The 18632-nt window shown below is 39.1% G+C and overlaps 2 long non-coding RNA genes across 5 annotated transcripts in view; one reads left to right on the top strand and one right to left on the bottom strand.

Annotated features, from left to right (window-relative positions):
• Window positions 1-2061: 2061 nt before the first annotated feature.
• The window catches only part of LOC135186259 (uncharacterized), a 58745-nt gene continuing 42174 nt past the window's right edge, over window positions 2062-18632 (top strand). For 2 of the 4 annotated variants that reach the window (XR_010306796.1, XR_010306792.1), the window contains exons 1-3: window positions 2062-2182; window positions 3457-3521; window positions 5421-5525. This is a non-coding gene — a long non-coding RNA (uncharacterized LOC135186259). Of the gene's footprint in view, window positions 2183-3456; window positions 3522-5420; window positions 5526-8787; window positions 8832-18632 lie in introns of those variants that run through there. The other 2 variants (XR_010306794.1, XR_010306795.1) reach the window with 2 other exon arrangements.
• Window positions 2927-18530, bottom strand: LOC135186263 (uncharacterized). Its single transcript, XR_010306801.1, has 3 exons — window positions 17593-18530; window positions 15480-15658; window positions 2927-3091 (listed from the first exon to the last, which is right to left on the bottom strand). It is a non-coding gene; the product is annotated as an uncharacterized LOC135186263 (long non-coding RNA).

The following is an 18632-nucleotide window of genomic DNA, read 5'->3' as shown; positions in this document are numbered from 1 at the left end:
TTTGGTCTCTTCTGCCAGGCAAGCAGCACCAGAACAAGGGGACACAGTCTCAAGTTGTGCCAGGGGAAGTGCAGGCTGGTTGTTAGCAGGAAGTTCTTCCCAGAGAGAGTGATTGGCATTGGAATGGGCTGCCCAGGGAGGTGGTGGAGGCACCGTCCCTGGAGGTCTTCAAGAAAAGACTGGCTGAGGCACTTAGTGCCATGGTCTGATTGACTGCATATGGCTGGGTGTTAGGTTGGACTGGAAGACCTTGGAGGTCTCTTCCAACCTGGTTGGTTCTATGATTTGATGATCATCGCTTTTCCCCCTTCCTTGAATGTGCCTGAGCTCCAAGATTGCTCTTCATTGTTCTTCTGTATTAACTGCTTCCTAAAGCTTTGTTTCACCTTTATGATTCCTGATTTTTTTTGTTTCTCCCCCCTCAAGCCATCAATAAAAATGCTAAAGACCAGATCCACATGAACACTTTTGTAGATGTACAACCCATTTAGCACTAATTATGCTTTAAGATTTGAGACTTTTCTACTTAAACACATTGTTATAAATAAATGTGCCTTTTTTGTTATTCTAGTAGATAATAATGAAATTATTGGAGAGCAGTGTCTAATAAACATCAGTCAAGATCCATTTTCGTAAGCTCTAAGAGGCAGTAATTATACTACCCTTTGACTCTTCTAATTTTTTGTTTGTGACCAGTGCCAGGCTAGCAGTCTTATAGATCTATTATTCAACATTTCTCATTTATCCATTGAATCTTCATAAATTCTCCTCTCACTTCTAACTCTGTTAATGCTTTATTGTCCCATTAGGTGTGGTGTAGCACATCTACGTCTGGGACATCTTCTTTCCTATATAATGTCTCCTAAGACTAGCATAGGAAAGGAAATACTCATATTTATACTAACCTTCCAAAATTTCTGGAAATAATGCCAAATTGGATAATTCCTGAACTTTCAGTGGTCCTTTTTCCTTCTGTATTTATTTTTCATTTCAGAACAGAGTGATACTGATTTAATCCATCCCTTTCTCTTTGCTGTGCCTTTTATCTCTCAAGTTCAGCTAATTTTAGTTAAAACATTTTCCACCAACAGCCCAATACAGCTGTATAGAATCATAGAATCAACCAGGTTGGAAGAGACCTCATAGATCATCAAGTCCAACCCTTTACCACAGAGCTCAAGGCCAGACCATGGCACCAAGTGCCACATCCAATCCTGTCCTGAACAGCTCCAGGGACAGCGACTCCACCACCTCCCCGGGCAGCCCATTCCAGTGTCCAATGACTCTCTCAGGGAAGAACTTTCTCCTCACCTCCAGCCTAAATCTCCCCTGGCGCAGCCTGAGGCTGTGTCCTCTTGTTCTGGTGCTGACCACCTGAGAGAAGAGAGCAACCTCCTCCTGGCCACAACCTCCCCTCAGGTAGTTGTAGACAGCAATAAGGTCACCCCTGAGCCTCCTCTTCTCCAGGCTAAATAATCCCAGCTCCCTCAGCTGGAGGCAAAGATCAAAGCACACAGGGCTCATGTGCTTAAAAGCAAGCATCAAAACCTGTGTATTTTGAAGCCTGTTAATAAATCGACATATGCAAAATGTCATCATGCCAAGTTATGTGTTTCTGAGTTAAGGATTTACTTACTTTGGCCATCCTAATACACCCACATGTGGTGAACAGTCCCAAAGGGCATAAAATGGGCTTGAGCATGTCCTGTCCTATGTACCTGCCTGTCTGCACTGCAGCCAGAGGCAGGAAAGCAGAACAAAGGAACCCAGGCAGCCCAGTCCGGTTCAATCCGGTCGCCTGAGAGGGGGTTCATGGGGCCCACACCCCTGTCACACACAAGGCCTATGTGCCCCCATTTTTGGAAGGCAGCACCTGTGAGTTCTGCCGTTTTTGGGTCTCCTTGGGTGATTGCCAGAGGTGGTTGGGTGTTTGTGTGGCCAATGAGACCATCAGCCTCGGCCATTACCCTGTAACTGGGGTGAACAGGTGCAGAAGGAGCTTGCCTGCTCGTTCGCTCCTCGCTCACCTGCCGCTCGCCCGCCCCTCGCCTCAGCCGCCTCAAACCGCCTCCAGCCACCTCAGGCAGCAGCTGATTGCACTTTGCAGCCCAGGGGGAACTCGCCACAGGACTTCTGTTGAATATTTTCCTGCCTATGTTTTGGGGCACAGACATCAGGACCAGTGAGTATCCTTAACTCTTTGCTCAAGTTGCTAAAGGATTTTAATCAGCCTCACAAGCAGTGAATGAAGCTGCCAGAGTCTCTATCAAAGACATCTCTAAAACCTTCAAAATTCCCTTGTACAGAGGCATTCTGTAACATAGTTCTGCTAACTGCATCCAAGAACCTGTGTGGGGAGTTGGAAATAAGTCTGGGGGAATTATTTTGTGTAGATTAATAAATTATTTAATAACTTTTAAATCAGCCACATTGCATTTTACCCCAAACTCAGATTTCAACTTGTCCCTTCATAACACCGCAGCATCACCTAAACAGAAGGTTTTGTCATAATGGATTCTCTCCCACCATACACTTTAGATAGATACAAATTCTTTACCAGGGAAACAAATTCAATACCAATTAAGATCTCACTCCTGATTTATCTTCCAGCCTGTCGATCCTAGAATATCCAAGGTTCCTTTTATTTTTCACCTGGAGACAAGTAAGAAACATATGTAGAGCCCATGCTGGTTTTTATTTTACTCAATCATTTGGTCTTAAAACAGATTAAAAAAAATAATTCTAGTTGAATCAGAAAAGTCTTTCCCACAAGGCTTAACTTTAATTAAGAAGCAATTATTTTATAACATGCTTACAGATGGGAATGATGTATCCTGTATTTCTTAGTTATGTGTAACATAACCACAAAGACATAGTTTACAAAATGGGAACACCTCTGTCACAGCTTTCTCCTCTATGTTGCTACTTTGAAGTCTTCCTGAATAGCCCAGCCAGATTTCCATGAATCTGTTACTTGTCCCAGTTTATGTACAGGTCTTAAATCAATTGCAGTTTGTCTGTTGGGCTTGATTGAAGAATTCACAGGTCTGTGTCATTACATTTCACAGTCCAGAGAGTATGTAGGTTTCATCTAAATGCATTTAATTGCAAGAGAAAAAAATGTTACATGGATTCTCCTCTGAAGCCTGATGAAATTGCTCATGGTTTGTGTGTGAGTGACACTGACACTGCCCAGTTTCCCTGAGGTGATTTATCATACAGAAGACAGATACAGGTATGGGCAGTATTTTGAAACAGGCATCACTGTGACTTTGTGTAACAGAAATTCAGTGACAGGTTCTTAGTGCTGCTATGACATCAACAGAAGTTTCTAGGAATGCTATGTGATGGGCTCCAGACTGACTAAATGACAGTGAAGTATTTTACTGTGTATGGCAACACAGCATGATTAAAGTGAGATTAAATAATTTAGGATGTGTGTTTGTGGTTTTCTAGGGCTGTTATGTAATCCCCCCCCCTCTTCCTCAGCACCTGGAGAGCATGGAAATGTATCAAATGAGGTAATGAAACACAAGGCCTCTTCTAAAGGTACCTGGGGCTTTTTCACATTCCAGCCAAGTGCATGTTCAATAAGCAACAGATGTAGATGATATCATCAAACGGGATATTGATTGAGATTGAATGTTCACAGAAGAGTTTATTGTTTCAGGGACATTTCCCCTGGTCTGCTATGCATCTCCTTTTTAACTGAGAGTAGGTATCTGGAGTTTTGTACCTTTTCACAACATCATATTGCAAGCACACTTATGGCAACTTTAAATTCTCTTTATTTTCTCCTTAAAGTTCACTTTTCACTGACAATTTCCAAATCTCCTACTGTTAAAGAGTTTAGAGAATGTGTAGGTGCTTTTCATTTGAGGAGCTGTCTTTAATTCTGCGGTCACAGAGTCTGCATGACATAATAGAATGAATTTTGAGACTGCAAAAATTGGTGTAGGCACTTTAATTGTGTAGCAGCTGAAGCCCTGGTTCAGGTGTCTAAATAGACAGAATTGTTTGAAAACACTAAAGGAAAGGTTTCATAGCTTTTTATTTCCATGGAAACTGTGTCTGATGTTACATCTTTCTTTTCCCTTGCCTTTAATTACACTGTGGGGTTTTTTCCCTCCTTTCTCCCTGGTTTTCATTGTAATCATGGGTAAGTCTATGGCAAATTCTCATGCAATTAATAGTATTATGATAAACATCAGTAAATAAGTAAAGAATTAAAAAGAGAGTGAGAAGCCAAATATGGCAGTTATCTATATGCTGCATTATGCTGCAGCAGGTGAAGAATATACCCATTTCATTTTTCTTTCATCTCAACAAACCTCTCTGGAAGAAGAGGAGGTAGTATTCAACTACTGCTTAAAAAAACAACAACAAGACACATTAAAAAAGGTTTAGAGAAGCAGAAAAGGACATGATTGTAGTTAGACCAACAGAATTGATGTAGAAACCATAACCTTAACTGTAACACCAGTGACCCTAACTCTAACCCCTATCCCTTAATCTTAACCTCTAACCCTAACCTTAGCCCTAACCCCATAAGCCTAACACTAAGCCAAATGGCAGCGCTTGGAAATGAACAGTTAGGGTTTAGGAGAATGTATTCTCTTCTGGAGGCAGGGAACTATTGATAAGCCTGAGAAATATTTCAAGATGAGACCTATTTCTGAATGAGATCTGAAGTGAACTGTCATCTTAGTGACAGTGCAGACCTTTGGCTGAAATACCTTAGCTGTTAAAAGCACAATATGGAAAGGGTTTCCTTAAGAAAAGGGGCAAAATAATAAAGAAGCAGTTACTTGCCTAGAGATAAGGAATACATGCACCAAGGAATTATGTTTGTTAGAATGGTCTGACCTCTTGCCCCTCAAAAAGAATTAATGTTTCATTGAGGCTAGTAATTGCTAAATATGTTGAAGAAAGTTTCTAATGCTGAAGCATTTCTGGATAATTTAGCTGTTGGTGTGTATGTTTCATTAAGAATCAAGGCATGTCTAGCTCAGACATTTGAGCAGAGAACACAAACACAAACACTCTGCATTCCCAGGGCACAGTGACTAATACTTCCAGTGAGATCTCAGCATTCCCTTTATAGATCAGGTGTTAATGTACACTGACATTCCAACTTGCAGCACTGAAAATTAATATCAATATGGTGGGCTAAATAAAGTACAACTCTGGAGCTGCAAATACTTTTGGGATGAAGGACAAGCATTTCTACTAATGTTGAGTCAAAGTCATTGATGCTAAAAATAAGAGATTAAAAACCTTTATGAGACTGGAGATTATTTATCCCTCTTTAGATATGCTCAAGTGAACCAGTTCCCCATACTCCAGTAGCTGAATTACAAAAGTGAACCCATAAAACTAGATGGTGGACAGCAAGATTTATTCTAATTTCTCTCATTTAGGATATTTTCCACTGTGGTGTGTTTCTATGTGTGTGTCTCAAGCAGTAATGATATTCTACATTTCCAATAATCTTCCTAAGGATTAATTGATGGCAACATCTCTAAGTAAGTTGAATGTCATTATTTGGTTCTATTCTTTCACATAGAAACTATTTGAAAGCTTCACTTTATTGCAGTAGTATATATTGCTTATTAACAAGAATGCAAACTGTGCTGTGCTTCTGGTTCTCTCAGCTGTTTTCAAAGAAGCTGATCTTCAGGATTGGTCATTTTCAAAAAAGGAAATGGCTATAATTTTTATTGACTTGTTGAACATTATTCAACCACTTCGAGTGTCTTCAGAAGAGCTATTCCAGACTCCTGCAATGGTCAGTGCAAAACATGGCCGATTTTGTGCAAAGGAGCAGAAATCAGGATTGGTGGTATCAGTAAGGAGTGTAATTTGGCTGGTTTTGATTTCTCATCTGTCTGGATTTGAGGAAGTAGACAGGTGATGCTAATGCATCTTTCACTGCAACAACTCTCTTCTTCCACTGACATTGGCCTGTTGTGTGTGTGGGGGAATGTTCATGTAGCTATCAAACTTCGAATGTAGTGGAGCACTTTAGCACCTGAATTATGGCAGCTGACACGGTTATAAATCTGTTGACAACCACTGCATTTTAGTTGATGTCAAGAATGCTATAACATTTGATACCAGCTGCCTGTGTTGCCTTTCTGCATGTCCTTCCTTAGCACACCTCTGAAACAAAGAATTGGTCATTCAGTTCCATTTGCTTTTCATTGTTATCTTTCAAAACCTGGAGTAGTTCCTCTTCTGAAAAGCCTCCCAGATATGGTAATTAACAGGACTGTCTTCATTTTTTCCTCTTGCTCACCTCTGAGGTTTTCCTTCTATCTTTCTTTTCTATTATTTTTTTCTGATTAAATTCCTGATTTTTTTTCCTGGTTTTTAATAAACTAAGCTGTTGCAAGAGCTTCAGGATAAATGTGCAGGGGAATTAGTATGTTTATTTTGGTGCACACTCTCTGAGTGTACTAGCCTAAAGAAAAGAACCCTCTTGCTAGTTCCTCCACCTGTGTACTGACATACACCTTCTTGACAAGGAATTCCAACAATACATCTTCTTGGCATATACTGTATTTACAACAACAAACTAGGAGAGAAGCAAAGAATGAATCATTGACCAATTACTAAGTGAAACACCCCAAGGGTATAAAATGTGCCAGAGGCACCTGCCCAGGAAGCTGCATAAGTAGCCTTCTAAAACAATTGCTTGGTGGTGCAGACACAATCCTCCATTTATTATGGAAGATCTTAATATATTTTCTTTTTCATTTACTTACACCTCCTTTGAACAATGTGGGGGTTTGTTGTTGTTTTGGTTGGTTAGCTGGGTTTTGTTTGTTTGTTTTCCAACAGGCATTAAAAATAAATCTGGTAAACCTGGTTCTGATTTCACTGACAGTAGCACAACTCAGTTTGTGCCAGCTAAAGGCAATAGACCTCATTCTTCTCTCACTTCCATCAATTTTCGGCAAGCTATGCCCATTTGTCGTATTTTCCTCTCTTACACTGAAGTAAGTTTGAAAGGTCTGTACTGAGTAAAATAAGTTTTTTGAAGTTAACCTTTGAGGAAAACAAAAGATTTCCTTGCACTTGTGCACAAACACTCTAATATTGCCTCCTTGTTTACAAATAGATGATAGAAGAAAAGGCTGCTGCAATATTAGAACAATGTGTTGTGTTCAGACTGATCAAAGCCACTATCTGTACTGGCAAATTACCTTAATTGTAAAGCAAGGTAGAAATAGAGGGGCTCTTACTAAGCATAACATTACTTTTAGTCAGCTGAAACTGATATTTCTGTATTTGTTTTATTAGGTACCTAATTCTAACAAATCAAGATCCAGCAACTTTCCTTGTGAATTTGTCTCCTTACCTGCTTCTTTCTTACAGAGTTTTGTGATAAAGACACAGTATGGCAAGAAACTTTGAAAAATGCCCTACTTGGAGGAACTTTTATGTATTTCAGGGTGCTGACTTGAATTTTTGCCTTTGGAGCCAAACTACTTTTGAGCACCTGGGACTTTCTAAAAGATTTTTTTTTTCTTTTTCTCTATTTGTTTATATATTTACTGTTTGCAAAGTTGTGTTAGATCCTCATGTCTCACACTAAAAGACCTCTTTTATATCTATCTTCCTACTGGGGATGTCCTGTAATGATCTTAACGTTCACTTGCCTCTTCACTGCAAAGAAAAAAGCAAGCATTAACCAAAGGGCTTGTGTGTACAGCCTAGATGCTCTCATTTTTATTCTTGAAGGGATTCACATAGTAGCAATTTCATGTAGTTATCAAAATTCACAAGCATTTGTGAAGCAATGTTTGTGTTGGTAGCTGTCATTGTTACAGCCTGGGCAGTAAAACTACTGTCCAGGTTACATAGGGACTTGCATTACACTGTTTTCCTGTGGCCAGTGTCTTTCTGCCAACAAAGCTCAGCTGATCCAACAAGTATGTTCTGTGGGATGCTGTTGAGGGAAAAGCAACAGAGTTTGACTATTCCAGGTGGGGGAGGGGGGGGTTTGTTTCTCTGAGTAGCAGCCATCCCCAGTGCAGAAGCAGTAACTGTGGAGAAGCTTCTGGATCTGTCTAGAGGGGCTAAAAGGTGTTCGAGCTGGGAACAGAATGATTGGGTAGCAAATGTGATTGAATCAGGAGTTCAGGGGCTACCTGTTTGACAAATGGGGTTACCTGAAAGGAAAGTGGAACTTATTTGAAGCGTGTGGTTAAAAAAAACAACAACAAATTAGCCAAAAAAAAAAATAAATTCTAAAGTAGCAGTGGCTGGACCACAATGTCAAAATTGTTAGTTTCCTATCGTGCATGACTTGAAATCTCTTATTTTTTAAGCAAGAAGCATTGTTTGCCCCTTTCCCAAAAATATTAATTTTAACTGAGTTCAAAATTGCTGGTTTGTTTTTTTTCTTTTTTCTCTATGTGAAACTTGATCTACCAAGTCAGAAACCCTGTTATGAGCTGAAGCTAGAAAACAAATGATGCTAATCAATTTCTCTGTAAACTTGGAAGTATGAATCCAATTCTTAAATTTCATTTTGCTTTTCTTTTCCAAACATTTACTTAAGCTTGCACTATTTTTGTTTGCAAAAGTCAATGAGGATTTGTTATCTTCTTTCTTCCTCACAGCCCCACAGCTTAGCAGTTTGAAAGCCTTGGGGATGAACACACCATGAGCTTTCCCAAGATATTGTTAGCCTAACTGCTTAGATGGATTTCCTAATTTCTTGGCACTCTTTCTAATTACCCAAACAACTGTCTCAAAAAAACAAAAAAACAAAAAAACAAAAAAAAAAAAAAAAGTGGATATTAACACAGCCAAAAATGAATGTAAGTAAATTAAACATACAGAGCATATGAAAATATTGCAGATTATCAGTAACATAGCAGACTCTTGCATCTAACTGGTACATTCTAGGTGTCACTCGTTCTACTTACAACAGGCAGGCAGTCTCTGTACTCAGATATTTTACCTAAACTAAATTGTCTATTCCCAGAGAGCTTATGTGTCTTACCTATTAAGTCCTTCAAGCACTTACAGTGCCGAGAGCATCCTAGAAACACAAATGCCCGGAGCCAACTACAGAAAGGAAGCGTTTGGGTTTTTTTTTCCCCTAACACTACAAACTCGTTTGTGCAGGAAGAGAACCAAGCCCCCAGCCCGTGTCTGTGCGTGTAGCAGTGCCATCTAGCGAGCCTTGTCCTCACCATGAGCAGACCCGCAGCAGCTCTGGCTGACTGCTCTCCAACCTATCGCTACTCCGTCACAAGTCACCTATTAGGAAACATCACTACTTGGTGAGGTGTTCGTAATTTCCAGGTACTGCTTTTCTCACAGATATTCGCTCATGAGTATTGTATGTGCTTTTTGGGGTTCTAACACAAGGTGACTGCTTGGGCATTTTTAAACCTGGTGTATCTTTGTTACTTTTGCCTTACCTTGTCCAGATTTATTTTTGAATTGCAGAGTGATTTACTTCTGTCAGTAAGTGCTGTTTCTCCTAAAGTTAAGCACATGCAGGTTTTAAGCAAGCATGTTTTTGGAAGTGTGTTTCTTCCAGCAACAGAACAGTTGTGCTGGAAGTTTCAAGTTGTGCCAGGGGAAGTCTAGGCTGGATGTTAGGAAGAAGTTCTTCACAGAGAGAGTGATTGGCATTGGAATGGGCTGCCCAGGGAGGTGGTGGAGGCACTGTCCCTGGAGGTGTTCAAGAAAAGCCTGGATGAGGCACTTAGTGCCATGGTCTGGTTGACTGGATAGGGCTGGGTGCTAGGTTGGACTGGATGATCTTGGAGGTCTCTTCCAACCTGTTTGATTCTATGATTCCCCCATTCAAACTAAGAAAACATCAAATTACTTGAGTAAGATGACTGACACACAGAATAAAGAGTTAAGTGAATGCCTAAGTTCAAAACCAAGCAAGAAACTAACTGGACTCAGAGAGGGTGAGTGTCAAAGTCTGGATTTGTCTTTGATGGTCCAAATGCCCCTAACACACCCTTAGATTTGAGGAGGTCCGTGTTGGAACTTTTTAGCTTTGGCTTGCTTGATAGACTTCTTACTTTAGAGTGATCTCATTCCCATGCATTTTTTTTCTGCAAGGTAGTAGGCCAGATTTTTTTTGTTTGTTTTCTGTGATCAGCCTTTTAATCACTTCAGGGAAGATTTTCTGTATTTGATAACCCATTCACTCTATATGCCTACAGAAATGGCTTGTGCTAAAGATGTAAATAGCATTTATAAGCATAAAGTGCACTTCCTGTTATGTCAGGTTTTATTTCTAGATTTTAAATTGTCTTTTTATTCTGTAAGGTGAAGAGTTGTTTACTCTTTGTTCCCCATTACCTGCATTCAGTTTTACAGAAACCCAACTACTCCAGGTTTTGAAGGGTCATTTGCAGAGCTCTCGCAGCATGTCATTGTGAACCGAAGTTACCTTTGTGAAATGTTATGGCTTAGCACAGAAATGCAACCATGCCAACAGCAGGGTTGTAACAAGTTGCATGATTGTTGTATCTCTTCCATCTGCTGTGTTTACTGAAGGCCTAATTTACCCCCCTGACAGAAGGCTGAAACCAGTGGAGCTTGACCTGATAACTGCTTGCAAAGGGATCTGGCCCACCCTTGACACCTGAACTAGGCAAAGCCCCCCTTGACTTTGCTTCTCACTCCAGGATACCTGAAAAATCTGAGATCTCATGATACCTACGGCATTTTAGAGATACAAGTTCAGAGGAGAGGGGAAAAGAAATGGGGGCAACTTGTATGCTTACTTTCAGTGATTGTAAGGTATGACTTCACGTGGATCTTGGTAACAGGATGGAACCTACTTACTTTTGGACATATTCTGTTGAGATAAATCCATGTTGCTTCATGAATCCACAGATCCTGTGGGGTGGATGTTCTCTCCCACGACCACTTTATCAAGCCAGATAAGATTCTGTTCATTCTTCCAATAAAACTATAAGGCAATAGGTTTCGAGAAGTGATGCTGGCCAAGTGAGAATCTTGAAGACTAGCCTTTTGTTTTTCCTTTTACATTACAATTACTATTGATTCTGAGTCACAGTGATGTGACTCATCCTGAAAGTTAGATGTGTCCCCAAGATGTTGCTGCATCAGACACTTATATTGAAATTAGTTTTAGGGTTGCTTGGGTTTCAGGGGGGGTTAATGGTAGTGATGTTTGGGTTTGGTATTTTTTCCTCCTTCTCCTTCATAACAAAGCGAGAAATAAGTAGTAAGAAATTAGTATTTCAGTGTTTACAACAGAGGAATTGCCTCTTCCTTTATTCAAGTATTTGACATGTCAGCTGATAAACTAAATGTTATCTGGTGTGATGCTCTAGTTACTAATGCTCACTTCCACCTTTTTTTGGTTTTGAGTAAATACTTATTTACAGTATCTGGGCATATAGATTAGATTTCAAAGCATGTTATATTAATATACTTCAGGAGCTTCTACACCTGGTTTGTAGACTGGAAATGGTGGCAGAAAAAAAGTATTGTGGGAGATACCTAGTTTAGTTTTTGTTCATAGCATGTTAATGTTTCTCTGTGGTACTGTTCAAGAACTTACAATAATAGTAATGATGATGATGATGTTACTTTGTATTTCCTAATGTTCATAGAATCATAGAATCAACCAGGTTGGAAGAGACCTCCAAGGTCATCCAGTCCAAAATGGCACCCAGCCCTAGCCAGTCAACTAGACCATGGCACTAAGTGCCTCAGCCAGGCTTGGCTTCAACACCTCTAGGGACAGTGACTCCACCACCTCCCTGGGCAGCCCATTCCAATGCCAATCACTCTCTCTGGGAAGAACTTCCTCTTATCATCCAGCCTATTTGTGATTATTTAAGTAAAATGCTGTATCAGCACAAAGTGAGTAAAAAATGCCTACCTCTCAATTTCCATTCACACTCTTCACGTTTATTTTATTAGAGATATCTATGATTTGTTGATACCACTTGAATGTTTCATTTCTTAAGGGAGACAGAGTTTTAGACCAAGGCAGCTCTGGAGCCTGCAAGCAGGAGGCGGAAGTGAGTGGGCTGATATTGAGAAAAGCACTGCTGATTGACATGGTATATTGGTTTAGAGTATATTAACTTATCTCACACTTTGAAGAGTCAAAATTAACTCAGGAACGTGTTTAAAATCCTAACACCTCAACAGATGGAAAGCTCCCTTCCTTCCTCCTCCCCCAAAATCACCTGGCAAAGAGCGAGCCAAGGCTAAAAAGGTGTTTTAGAGAATTTTAGTTTGTTCTGCAAATGATATTTTTACACTTCTCGGAATAGTCTGCTGCTTTCCACAAAGCAGGATGTGCCTTCATAGCTTTTCTTGTTTCCTCATCAAAAAAAAAGTCAGGAGTAGAGTTTATGTTAATTACAGTGCGTACAGTATGCCATGGTCTAGTGCGTCAAGCGTTGCTATTTTGTGTCTGTGCTTAATTCCAACTTTAGACGGACATACATCATAACTGTAAGCACCTGCCTGGCTTCATTAAGGATAGCAAAAATATCCCTTTGTGGGAGGATCATAAGCTGTGTTTTAGTCAGTTTGTGTGTGATCTCTGACAAGAACATACCGTGCTTCATCTTTCTCTCTCTGTATTCTCCATCGGATGAGAAATCTGCACTTCTGCCTCTGTTTTTGGCCCCAGCGTGTGTGCACACATAGAGTACTGCAGCAGTACATACAAAGACTAATTTAAAATCATTTTGCAACGGTCAGAAGTTTTATAGAGAAATGAAACTAAATGTGAAACACCACAAGATTAGCCTAAGGCCTATACAAATAGCCTAGAGGTAGTTTATGATAATTATATTGCTGCCATGTGCTTAAGGAAGATTAATTAAATGAAAAATAGCTAGGGAAGTTCTGATTTCATGTTTTTATATGTATCTATATCTATCTATCTATCTATTAATTTAGTGCTTAAGACATTTCCTCATAGGGATCCAAACATGAGCAACAGCAAACGGTTCTATCATCTGTCAAACCAAGTACCACATCAAATTCAAAAATAGCAGCGTGGCAAAGGAAACTAGGAAAACCAAATTCTGCTTTAAGGCATCACAGAAATAGAAGTTTTTTTTAATTAAAGCTGAGCACTGCTAGTCAGATTATCGAACTTCTTTGCATGTTTGGAAGTGATTTGTTAGTTTTGTTTAATATTATTTTCCAGAATACTTTCCATCTATTGCAGTCATTCAAAAACAAATGAACTGAGGCAAAAATAGACCAAGGGGTTCTCCTTCTCTTTGCTTTCAAGGGAACATGAGCATGCTTCATGGTCTGTAATTCAGGAGCTGATGTAGTAGTCTGGTTTTCTCCTAGCCCACACTTTTATCTCCTTGAGGCTGAAAGAATTATGCTGTGTCTACAGTAGAATAATCTCAACACTCCTGGCTCTAATTACTAAATTGATGAACTACTGAGAGTTAAGATTAAAAATAAGTAAGGAAATTGACCAAACCAAAAAGCTGTCATTTGTTGGTTCCTGTGTTTTTTTCAATCACATTTAATACTCATAGTTCAGCTTGTCCTGAAGCTCCTAAAGTTGCTCATCGGCTTTTGTGCGATCTTGGTCACATAGGTCTTTGTTTCTAGCTCACATCTCCACCTACTCAGGATGCTGTTCCTGCTGCTAGAAAAGTCATAGCCCCTACTGGTTTCTACAGAAGAACCCTGACCATTTGAAATAGGATGACGTGGATGCTTGTAAGAGATGTATTGGAATAGCAGATGTGATAATTGGTATACACAGACTCTCAGCATCTCTGTCTTCCACTTGCTCCTTTCTAGAAGGGCATTAGAATCTTTCTGAAGTCTTATCCACAAAACAAGAAACACAGTGGTGGATACTTTAATTCCCCAAATTACATGGCAATTGTAATCTAAATTCCAATTTGAAGTTTGGTCGACATCTAGCATTTTCTCTGAGTGGTATAATTTCAAAGACAGTAATTTCCTTGCATTTAATCTGCAGTATTACTGTGCTAGTATACAGCTCTGGGAATTCTGCAGCATTTAAACTCCAGCATCATGTGTCTTTTCTGGCAGGAGATTTCTTGGTATTTGACAGATTAGAAGTTAGCTTTGGGCAGAGCGTGAGAGTTGGTTGTTGTTATTTAGCTTTTAAGTATTTCTCTGTGTGTGTGTGTGCATCTGTGTATACAAGTTTTATCCAACAGTTTAGAGAGATACATTGCTATGTATTGAAGCCTAATTACAAACCCTTCACCCTTCTATCTGCACTGGCAGATAGACCCTCAAGAAAGTAGATGACCCATGAGGAGCCCTATTCCAGCAATGTACAGGTTGGGTCATGTCTTCTGTATCACAGACAATGTTTCCTATTCAGAAAGCTGTATAGGTCCTTCTGACCTATACATTAATAGCTTCACACACTGTAGTGGAAATGGATTTTTTGCAGATGTTTCTCCTCTTTGGGAACATCTGAAGTGTTCCATTATGTTTCTGCATAAAAGCAACTTCTAAGCTATCCTCTTCTCTCCAGAACTATCACTTGAATGCTGTCACCTCCAACTGCAATAATACCTACAACTAAACTGAAGGTGCTGTTACATCTTTGCTGCATATAAGAGTTGGTTGATTTTAAATAACAGTGATTGCTCAGGAGTGTAAAACATGGTAGGCCCTCTAAGTCACAAAAAATATTAACTGAAATCAGGGCTGCCTGAAAGACTTTTCAAACAGTCCAGTGGCCCATTTGACATGGGCAGCAGTAGAGTAATACTGGAGGATTTACTTAGCTGTTTTTTCAGTGAGGGCTAGATAGGTACGGCTCAATAGGGAATTGTGTTGAGTGAATTTACACCAAGAAAAGTCCTTGGACTTTGAAAAAGAACCTGAAGACTTTCTGAGACCTTTTCAGGTCTGTAGGTAAATAACCAAGGCTTTTTTAATTTTTTTTTCTTTTTCCCTTTTTCTTTGCATTTTGTTTCCGCAGAGAATTTTTTTTATTGTTTGTTTAGTGTTTAAGTTTTGGGGTTTTTTTCATTTTCCGTTGTGTCAAAAGATGTTCATAGACTGATATATAGTAGCAATATTCAGTATTGGATTAATATTGAATTAATATTCTAGGATCTAAGCTGCTTCACTTCTTGCTGAAGCTAACAAGGGATGAGAACACTCACTTTTTTAATAGGATCTGTCTTTAACTTATTTTAATGTTCTTTGCTCAGCCCCCATTTGCTTTATCATGTGAGTCATACTCTGAAAAGTATGCTTATAATACTGTTGATTTCCACCTCAACCTCTCTTTTCAGGCTGCCAGTTAAAAACTGGAGGCTAAATAAACTTTGTCTTCAGCAGTCAGTAAATCTATAAAGTCAAAGAAATAAAAAGAGAGCTCTAGGGACATATTATGTGTTCTAGGTATCTAATCCTAATTTTTCCTTGAGGGCTAAAACCACTGAAGTCCTATCAAAATGTGTTTTCATTCTTACCTTTGTACACTGGTAAATGCCTTCTGGGAGCAGGAGGAATCACGAAGACCTGAGAAATGGAGGTAGCTGTCATGTTTGATTTAGTTTGTGATTAGCAGCTTAGTTGACGTGGGGAGTTCCAGTAACAAGAAACATGATTTCAGACCACACGGCAACCACTTCTCCATAAACAGATCTCTCTAAAAGGCAGAAGAAAGATGAGATGATACGAAGATGTTACAGGTTTTTTTTCTTGCAATGATACTTTGAGACAAGATAAAGTAGGTGATGATTCTTGGTCTCTTATTACTGAGTGAGATGTTCTTTATGCAGCTTGTTATGCTTTAGGCTGCCTGTCGATAGCTTCCTCTTGCAAAACTGTTTTATGAGCTGTGTGTCTTGTTTTGGAGGTGTCTTAGTTTGTTGGGTGCAAGGGGATGGGGATGAAGATTGTTGATTATTTAATTTGGTTTGGTTTTGCCCAAGTCACATAGAGGTTCTGAGTTACTTTCTCTTATATCTTATATCAGAAATGAAACAGAAAAGGTGATCAGAGGGCTAGAGCATCTCCCCTGAGGGAACAGGCTGTGAGGGGTGAGCCATTCAGCCTGGAGAAGAGAAGGCTCCAGGGAGACCTCATAGCAGCCTCCCAGTACCTGATGTAATTGCACTTGTGAACTACAGTTTAAAATTTAAATTCTATAAGAGGGCCTAGAAGAAAGCTGCAAAGGGACCTTTTACAAGAGCTTGTGATACAATGAGGGGCAATGGTTTTAAGCTGAAAGATGGGAGATTTAGACTGGCTACTAGGACAAAATTCTTCACAGTGGAAGTGGCAAAACACTGAAACAGGTTGCCCCTTAGAGGTTGTGAATGCCCTCTCCCTGGAAGTGTTCTAGGCCAGGTTGAATGAGGCCTTGAGTGACTTGGTCTAGTGGAAAGAAACCTTTTCCATGGCAGAGGTGGAGGGGAGTAGGGTAGGAAGGGGCAATGTTTGGAACTAGATGATCTTTGCCAAACCATTCTTTGATTCAATGGTGAAAGATAACGTGCAGTTGCTGTTAACCTCATGTTCCTCATGCTCACTGATGCAAGATTTTGAGTCTTGCTAATTCGATATCTAGATCTTGAATGAGATTTATTCCTCAGAAGCTACCTGCAAATCCTGAGCTGTTAAGCAGAACTAATAAAATGCTCTTATTAAGATTCCTTTCTTAAGGCTATTAAAACTATGCAGCAAGTATATTGTTTTTGTCTTGCATTATTTGATTTCTTGTATTACTTGCTTTAGTATTTTAACACCAATCCTTTGAGGAAATTGATTTCTCTAAAGCAAATTCCTTTAATTATTGTTTTACAGTTCACATACAGAAGTCAGCAATACAGAACTCCACTGTAAGAATGTCATATAACATTTTCTCTCTCCTTTTGGATTGTAGTGTATTTTGTTCATCAGATTATAGATTCTTTAATTGTTTTGTTAAAATGTTCTCTTTTTATTTTCTTCCCTTTTAGAATCTGAAAACAAGCATTTAAGGTATTAGGGCAAGCTTGAGCAAAGAGGCAGGAATAAGTTTATTCATATTTAACAATACTTTTTCACACTAATATTGTTCTACATTAAAAAAAATTACAAACACTTTCTGTATATGAAATAATCTTGCCAAAATGGAATACTATAATCATAAGTGGATTTTTCAGTGCCAGGAGAGTAGCCAAAGCATAAGGGAAAACAATCAGTAGAGTTTATTGAGAAGCTGAAGAAAAACATTCTCAAACTATTATTGCACTTAAAATGAGAAGATAATGCTGTTGTCCTGCCCAGTCTCAGGTAGTGTGCTGTGTTTGGCAAAGGAAAGCAATGAATTTGCTCTTCACTTATGCTGATGTAACTGAGACTATTTTATATGAAGTGTCTCTGAGAAATAATTTACATTATGATAACAATTAGAAATGTTTTGCCTGTCATTTGGTGTTGAAAGTGGTTTGTCTTGGATTTTGGTTACAGTAAAGAGCACTTAACTCCAGAGGGTTAAACTGCATCTTTTAAGAGAAATTACATTAAGAGAAAGTGGAAAATGAATTGAAGATGGTCTCTGAATTGTGTTCTGTGGTTTTGGAACTCAAGTCTTACCTTTTTCAGTGTGAGCTATCTTGCTGCACTACAACCAAAACAGGACAAGGAACAGCTTACGCTGATCCTTGACGGGCTTATCTTGTTTGGATGTAGAGGGCCCTCCTGGCATCAGGGAGCAGCTGCAGTTTGTGGTACAGGCACCATGTGGGTTCCCAGTGGATCCCCAAGTCTAGAACCTTCAGTTTGCACAATGTATGCAGCCAGTAGCTGGTCTTTTAGCAAGCTGGGACGACGACATATCTGATAAAAGAACTACAAACTGATGTTTAGTTGTTTGCTGGGGTTTTTTTTTGTGTGTGTTTTTCTTTTTTTAATTTAGCTATATGAAAGTAAGCTTTTTTTCCCATGTTACCAGAAAAGTGTAGCTTAGCACAATTCCTTGCAAAGTCCATATCCCATTTTAAAGCTGAATTTCAGAGCAGTCTGTGATAGTAAGCAGATGGCGTTATAGACGGCATGTCTTTTGCTCTCATATATGTACTTTGGTTACTATTTATAACAGATGAGAACTTTGGGTTTTAATGAAGTGAATGACATTATTAACTACCCCATGACTAGTTCAAAGTACATCAGCATAGTCTGAAAAAAAGAAATTAATCTACAAAGATGTTTGTCTTCTGTAAATCATCTAACGCCACCTACCTCAGATTGGCGTTTCAGGAACCATTAGCAGGGATTTTTTGCTCTGTGACATGGCACAGCGATGGCAGATAAGTTCAATTAGTACTTTTCCCAGTAGGCAAGGTATTCTAATTATTTTTAAGGAATAGAAAAGGGATGTCTGGTAAAGAATCATAAGAAAGATCTCTTGAATTTCTCCCTCTCCTCTACATACAAAGATATAGTTATGAACTATTTGTCTAAAACAGAAAATAGAAGGAAAACACACATCTATAAAGCCTGATTAAAGCTGATTCTGAAGTATGAAAAAAGGCTTCTATTTATAAAGAGAAAAAAACCAACCCTCTGTTAAAAGGAAAACTTCATCTTTCAAACAAATATCTTAAAGATATTTTAAGATCTAAAGATCTTAATTT

The sequence above is a fragment of the Pogoniulus pusillus genome, chromosome 24 (assembly GCF_015220805.1).
Source record: "Pogoniulus pusillus isolate bPogPus1 chromosome 24, bPogPus1.pri, whole genome shotgun sequence".
Taxonomy (NCBI): Eukaryota; Metazoa; Chordata; class Aves; order Piciformes; family Lybiidae; genus Pogoniulus; species Pogoniulus pusillus.
This window is presented reverse-complemented; position numbering and strand designations above follow the sequence as displayed.